At 40.0% G+C, this 6000-nt stretch overlaps 2 long non-coding RNA genes across 2 annotated transcripts in view; one reads left to right on the forward strand and one right to left on the reverse strand.

Moving 5' to 3' along the window:
* Positions 1–4007, forward strand: part of LOC138805658 (uncharacterized) — a 6245-nt gene extending 2238 nt beyond the window's left edge. Inside the window, exons 2-3 of the long non-coding RNA XR_011365613.1 lie at positions 1882–2004; positions 3848–4007. This is a non-coding gene — a long non-coding RNA (uncharacterized lncRNA). The remainder of the gene's footprint in view (positions 1–1881; positions 2005–3847) is intronic.
* Positions 1–5817, reverse strand: part of LOC138805656 (uncharacterized) — a 21000-nt gene extending 15183 nt beyond the window's left edge. Inside the window, exon 1 of the long non-coding RNA XR_011365611.1 lies at positions 5600–5817. This is a non-coding gene — a long non-coding RNA (uncharacterized lncRNA). The remainder of the gene's footprint in view (positions 1–5599) is intronic.
* Between the last annotated feature and the right edge of the window lie 183 nt (positions 5818–6000).

The following is a 6000-nucleotide window of genomic DNA, read 5'->3' on the forward strand; positions in this document are numbered from 1 at the left end:
AACTTACATAAGTGGTAGAATGACATAAAAAGTTTTTGTACAAAAGAACTCACTAGACTAGGAAAATGGGAAATTCATATGATGATTAGATTTACGACATAGTAAAAGCGTTCTTCAGGAATGTCTCTGTTTATCCATTCCTTACTCTTATATTTTTAGAGTTGTGCTTAATATTTATCTCAGCCATTTCCATTGATGTCATATATGACGGAGAGACTATTCACAAATCATGGCCATTAACATTTGGTAGTTTCTCTATCTCCTAGCATAGAATTAGTTTTGAAAAGACATTGGTTTGGCAATCTTTTAATTTTTGACATGTCTGAATTTAGACTGTTCATTTCCTCAAGGGCATGTGGAGAAATGATTTTTTCAACCGTTAATTAACATTGCAATTGATTCTTGCTGGCAATAAAGTTTATTTACTTGCTGATTCCTAGCATAGAATTAGTTTTGAAAAGACATTGGTTTGGCAATCTTTTAATTTTTGACATGTCTGAATTTAGACTGTTCATTTCCTCAAGGGCATGTGGAGAAATGATTTTTTCAACTGTTAATTAACATTGCAATTGATTGTTGCTGGCAATAAAGGTCATTTACTTGCTGATTTATCAGTGAAAAAGAGACAGAGGAAATTATAGGGCTATAAAACACAGCATAAATGAGATTACTCTCTAAATAAGATTATCTCTAAAAAGACCTGGGAACCCAGTTTTAACAAAAATAATAGATATGAGAAGATAGAAGCAGACCATGTGAGGAAAGCATCTTTCCTATCAAAGTAATTTGCTTCCTTTCTGTTAGAATTCCTTTCTTAGAATTCCTTCCTTTCTGAGAGAATTGTTTTTCTGAAGGTTTCCTGGTTTGGACAGGTGGTTCGGCCCTTGTTAATTACATTTAGTTACACTTATCCTTTTCCTGAGCACTTTAAGACATCCTGTTAGAAGCTCCTTTAAGGTTAATTACATACAGTTAATTAAGCCACATCCATTTGCTGGTGGTGAACCTGAGCTCAGCCAACTTGAGCAGAAGGGTGGGGTCTGCTAGGTCAGGGATAAAAATGAAGCATCCCACCTTCTAGGTGTGCTTGTTTGGGAGAGTTCTGGCTGGAGGTGCACCCTTCTGCACAAATAAAGGTTCTCATGCAGAGTTCCCTTCATGTTGGTGACCTTATTCCTATGTGACACCCAACATCCTGAACCATTTGGAACTGCTGTCATCCAAAGTCATTCTTTACAACTCAAAAAAATAGAACTATGTGACAAACATAAATATGAGAAGGTTCCAATTTCTATCACACAAATTTGTTTCTAAACCCTGTCGTTACCTAAGAAAATTCCTTATTGGTGGAGAAATGACTTTGGTAAGATTGCTTTAGTGATCACTTCTATTGCAACAGGGAGAGGAAGCTTTTCCAATGGACGAGAGTGGAAAATTAATATTTGACACAGTGGATCTTTGTACCACATGGGAAGTGAGTATTTGCTATAGATAACATGAAGGAAATTGAGAGAGGAAGAGTTTGGATCCCAGCTTTACATGTACATTAATTAGCATGTATACTCTTTGAGAAATCCATGGTATTGGAAAGGCCTATTTGCTTAAGTGGAAAGATAAATTCTATATTTAAGTATACAAAGAGAATTGGGGCAGACATTTTGGAAACAATGGCAACAGCTATCTCTTTAACTCCATACACAGAACTAAACACAGGAATTATTTTTCTTGCTGACACCCCTATCATTTCCCTCCTCACTGGTCAATTGCAGTTAGCTTAATTTTAATTTTGTAGAAGTGTTTCTTTCAATCATAGAGCATTGCACCTAAGTTGATATGCAGCTAAGTTGATAAATTATTGTTCATTACATTTTTTTCTTCAAGGCCATGGAGAAGTGAAAGGACTCAGGGTTGGCTAAGTCCACTGGAGTGTCCAATTTCAATCATGGGCAGCTGGAGATGATCCTGAATAAACCAGGGCTCAAGTATAAGCCTGTCTGTAACCAGGTAATCTCCCTCAGTCTCCTCTCCTATTCTCCATTTCTTTCTTCCTGTATGATAAGCAAGTGTCCCCACTCCTTGTCCCTTTACCCCCACTATGCTGGCCTTTTTGTAGAGCAGAAGATGCTAAAAATAGAAAGTATGGAGCAATCCTAGTCATATCTTTATTTGCAAAAGCCAAAAATACATGGAAGGACCTCAGTGCTACACTGTGTCTAGGAATTTGAGACACTAAGTGCCTTCCATCCAGGTGGGCTCAAGTCATTAGTCTCCTCTAAAAGAGAATATTCAGTAGTTCTTGATCCCTGAAATATGAGAGGCTGGATGGTTAATGTGCCTGTGGATGGGAGGGAAGCCTTTACAATGGAGAAGGCAGTGATCAAGGACACAGTTAACAACTACTATATCCAAGCGTCTTGAGAAATGCCTCCAGTGTTGCTTTTTGCTAGTTATTTTGGAAACACAATATTGTAGGCTCCCCCCCCCCCCCACCTACTCAGGCTGCCTTCAACTTGCAATATTGAATGAAGATCTCAGCCTCTTGAACAGCTAGGATTACAGGCATGAGGCACAAGCACATGGCTAGGTTACTTGGGAGTATTTAAGCTCCATGATCACCAGTCTTAATCACCGATGCTGTCCAAGAGGATTTGTAAGTTGAATAGATTTGTTTGGTTTTTATCTTTTAATGAGAGATATTTGTTCCTCTATTTCAAATTACTGTTAAATTAAAATTTAGCTCTAAATAATTATTAAATAATATTAAGCAAGTGAACTCCAGAAAATGGAAAGAAGAGTTTTTTCATCTTTTTTTTATTTTTCTTTTCTTTTTGTTTTGTTAGTTCATTTTTATGACTTTGGGAGTGTAAGGGGAGGCACAGAAATGTTGGGACAAAGAGTGAACAAGTGAAACAGTGATACTCACTGAACACCATGGTGAAAATGAACCATACAACTTTGGGTGGGAATGGGAAAGAAAAACTGGGACACAGCAAGGGAAGGGGTGACATTGTCAAAAAAGAAATGTACAATAAAAAATAAATAGCCGGGCGCTGGTGACTCACACCTGTAATCCTAGCTACTCAGGAGATCTGAGGATCAAGGTTCAAAGCCAGTCCAGGCAGAAAAGTCCATTAGACTCATCTCCAATGAACCACCAGAAAACTGGAAAAGGTGCTATGGCTCAAGTGGTAGAGCGCTGGCCTTGAACTGAAGAGCTCAGGGACAGGACCCAGGCCCAGACGTAAAGCCCAATGACCGACAAAAAAAATAAAATAAAAAATAAAAAAATTAAAAAAAATAAATAAAAATTTTAACTAAAAACATAAGATTAAGCTCTTTAGTTAAGAAAATATTCTTAGAAAAAATAAAAGATCCTTTCCATGCTTTAACTCCCACATGTCACTAGGTGCTATGTAATGTCTAGTTATTTCCCTTTGTGTAATGCTAATTTTGATCATTTAATGAATCTTGTCCTAATCAAGTGTCTTCTTTGTAAAGGTAAGTTTTCATACATTACAATTATGTGTCATCTGTTGAATACTTGACTCTAGATTCCTTGTATATTTTCAGGGAAAGGACAATAAAGAATAATTTATTTTGAAAAAGGTTTAATAAAAAGTCATATACATGAGAATAACAAAGGGAAATCATTACAACTCACCAGAGAAGAAGTTTGTTAAAATTCTACCATAACCTTAGCTTCATAGAAAGCATTTCTACTAGAAATGGAACCACTGAATAAATTATGCAATGTTGGCTCTTTATGTATTTTAGTTTTGTTGGCCAACCTAATTATCCATTTGCTGATGAATATTAGCATTTAGATCTCTGCTGTGTCTTCTTCTAGAAATCTCTATGTGCCGATCATGATGCAAAAGAATTTTCTGATGTTGATGATTGAACACCTCACCTCCAACCCATTCTACATAGCAACTGGCACTCTGATGAAACTAAATGCCAAGCCCACGAAGTAAAATTTTTATCTGCTTTTCTGAAAAGAAATAAAATGTCAGCTGTTTTAAACATTTAAGTATGTCTATATTGCCTGAATGTTTTATTTTTGACTCAATAAGACTTCTGGTCTTTAATGATGGGTCAGGAGTCTAGTTTGGCTAAGTTTGTGTGCAGGAGTGGGAAGTGACCAAAAACAGTATGCACTTCTGAGGTGGGAGTAGGTAGACTTCTCAGCCTGCATGGAAGAAATACTTAGCTGGTATTTATCAATCAGTGCTTCTCCAGTCCTTCAATGAACAAGGAAAAGACTACAGGCGACCATTCCACATGTGGGAAGTGAAACCCACATTTCCAGCTTTCTGAGCAGCTTAAGGATCAGAGATGAACAAAAGTAGAGAATGAGATCTTTTTTTGGTGTCAGCTACAATGACAAAGATAAAATAAATGTGTAGGCCTACTTGTTGGTCTTAGTCCATTTATTAAATCGATTCTTGAAAGACCCTAGTCCCCTAGGATACTTTTGTCAATGGGAGGGCGCCCCAGAAACTCAGACTACAGGCCAGGAGATGCAACAAACAAGAGGAGTTTATTTGGTGTTTGCGCAAACGGACTCTCTGCCTCGGGAAGGGAGGGAGAGCCCCGAGCAGATAAACACAAAAACCAAGGATCCACATTTAAAACTGGTACCAATTCTAAAACAGAACTAGACAAGAACTGAAGGCTGAGTTGGGGACCAATGGGCCCCAGTTTATCCCTACCGAAACTCTGTGCTGCTTCCACTCAGCAAGCTGAATCCAGAGTCTGATGAATGAGCCTGTCATGCTCACCCCAAACTTCCCTATCTCTGGAAACAGAACAGAAAACACACTGAAGTAAACAAGACAGACAAGTGGCCACAAAGACAAAATCAGGTCTCAGTGAATGGGGTGACATCTCACCACCATTTACTTACCAGGGGACTCAACCCCCCTACTCACCTCCGGAGGATTTTTCTTTTAGATTCCTGTAGACGTTGACCCAGGGGCCTTCCAAGGTGGAGGAGAATTCCCAGTCATCTTGGGGCAAGGGAAAAAAATCCCTAGCGGCCGTCCCCTCAGACTGACAGGTTCTCCCCCACGCTCAGAACCCTGTGAGCCAAGGCCCGAGGCTGAGATCTAACTGGGGCCACTTGCAGGTGGTCAGTGGCAGTTTCATAATTGACAAACAAGCAAGTTACAAAAGCAGAACCAGCAGTTTTTGTTTTTAAATGAAGTAGGACAAGGTCTAGGGGTGTCCTGGGAGTGGACTCACTTGTTGTCCCATCTCTATAGAGAATACAAAACACACACTAAAAACGAGTAACACTAAATGGAGACAGACAGAACCAGACACCGTGCAGCAACCGAGTGAGTACAGATGAGGAAGGAAATTACAGATGGGAGTGGCCAGCCTCTCCTTAACTCCCCAGAACAGAGAGATATTTGGATCTCTTCCTTCCTCCAGATGACCCTAGAGAAGGACTCCAGAGCGGGACCAGGGTACTGGGCGTGTCCACCTTCCCCACTGGCCCAAATTCAGATTCAGATACAGATCCTGTACAGCCACTTTTGGATCCCAGAATGCAAAACAAAAGTGACACACACGGAAGACAAGAGCTCTAACTTACCTCCTGCCTGTACTGGAATCTGGGGTCTGGGGGCGCCGGTTCCTGGCCAATGCACCAAATGAAAGACCCTAGTCCCCTAGGATACTTTCGTCAATGGGAGGGCACTCCAGAAACTCAGAATCCAGGCCAGGAGATGCAACAAGCAAGAGGAGTTTATTTGGCGTTTGCGCAAACGGACTCTCTGCCTTGGGAAGGGAGAGAGAGCCCCGAGCAGTGGTTACAAGCCTTTTTAAGGGCAAAAACCACAAGATTAACGCATAACACAAAGCATCCCGTGATTGGTCCATTTAAAGGTCCCCACATACACCAACAATCACTTTGCCACGTGGGAAATTTTGTAACACTCTTTGTAAAATGACTGGCGCGGGGGACTCAAGGGGGGGGTGGTTACTTTGGACAAT

Source organism: Dipodomys merriami, unplaced genomic scaffold (genome assembly GCF_024711535.1).
Source record: "Dipodomys merriami isolate MVZ:Mamm:240054 unplaced genomic scaffold, mDipMer1.0.p SCAF_4, whole genome shotgun sequence".
Taxonomy (NCBI): Eukaryota; Metazoa; Chordata; class Mammalia; order Rodentia; family Heteromyidae; genus Dipodomys; species Dipodomys merriami.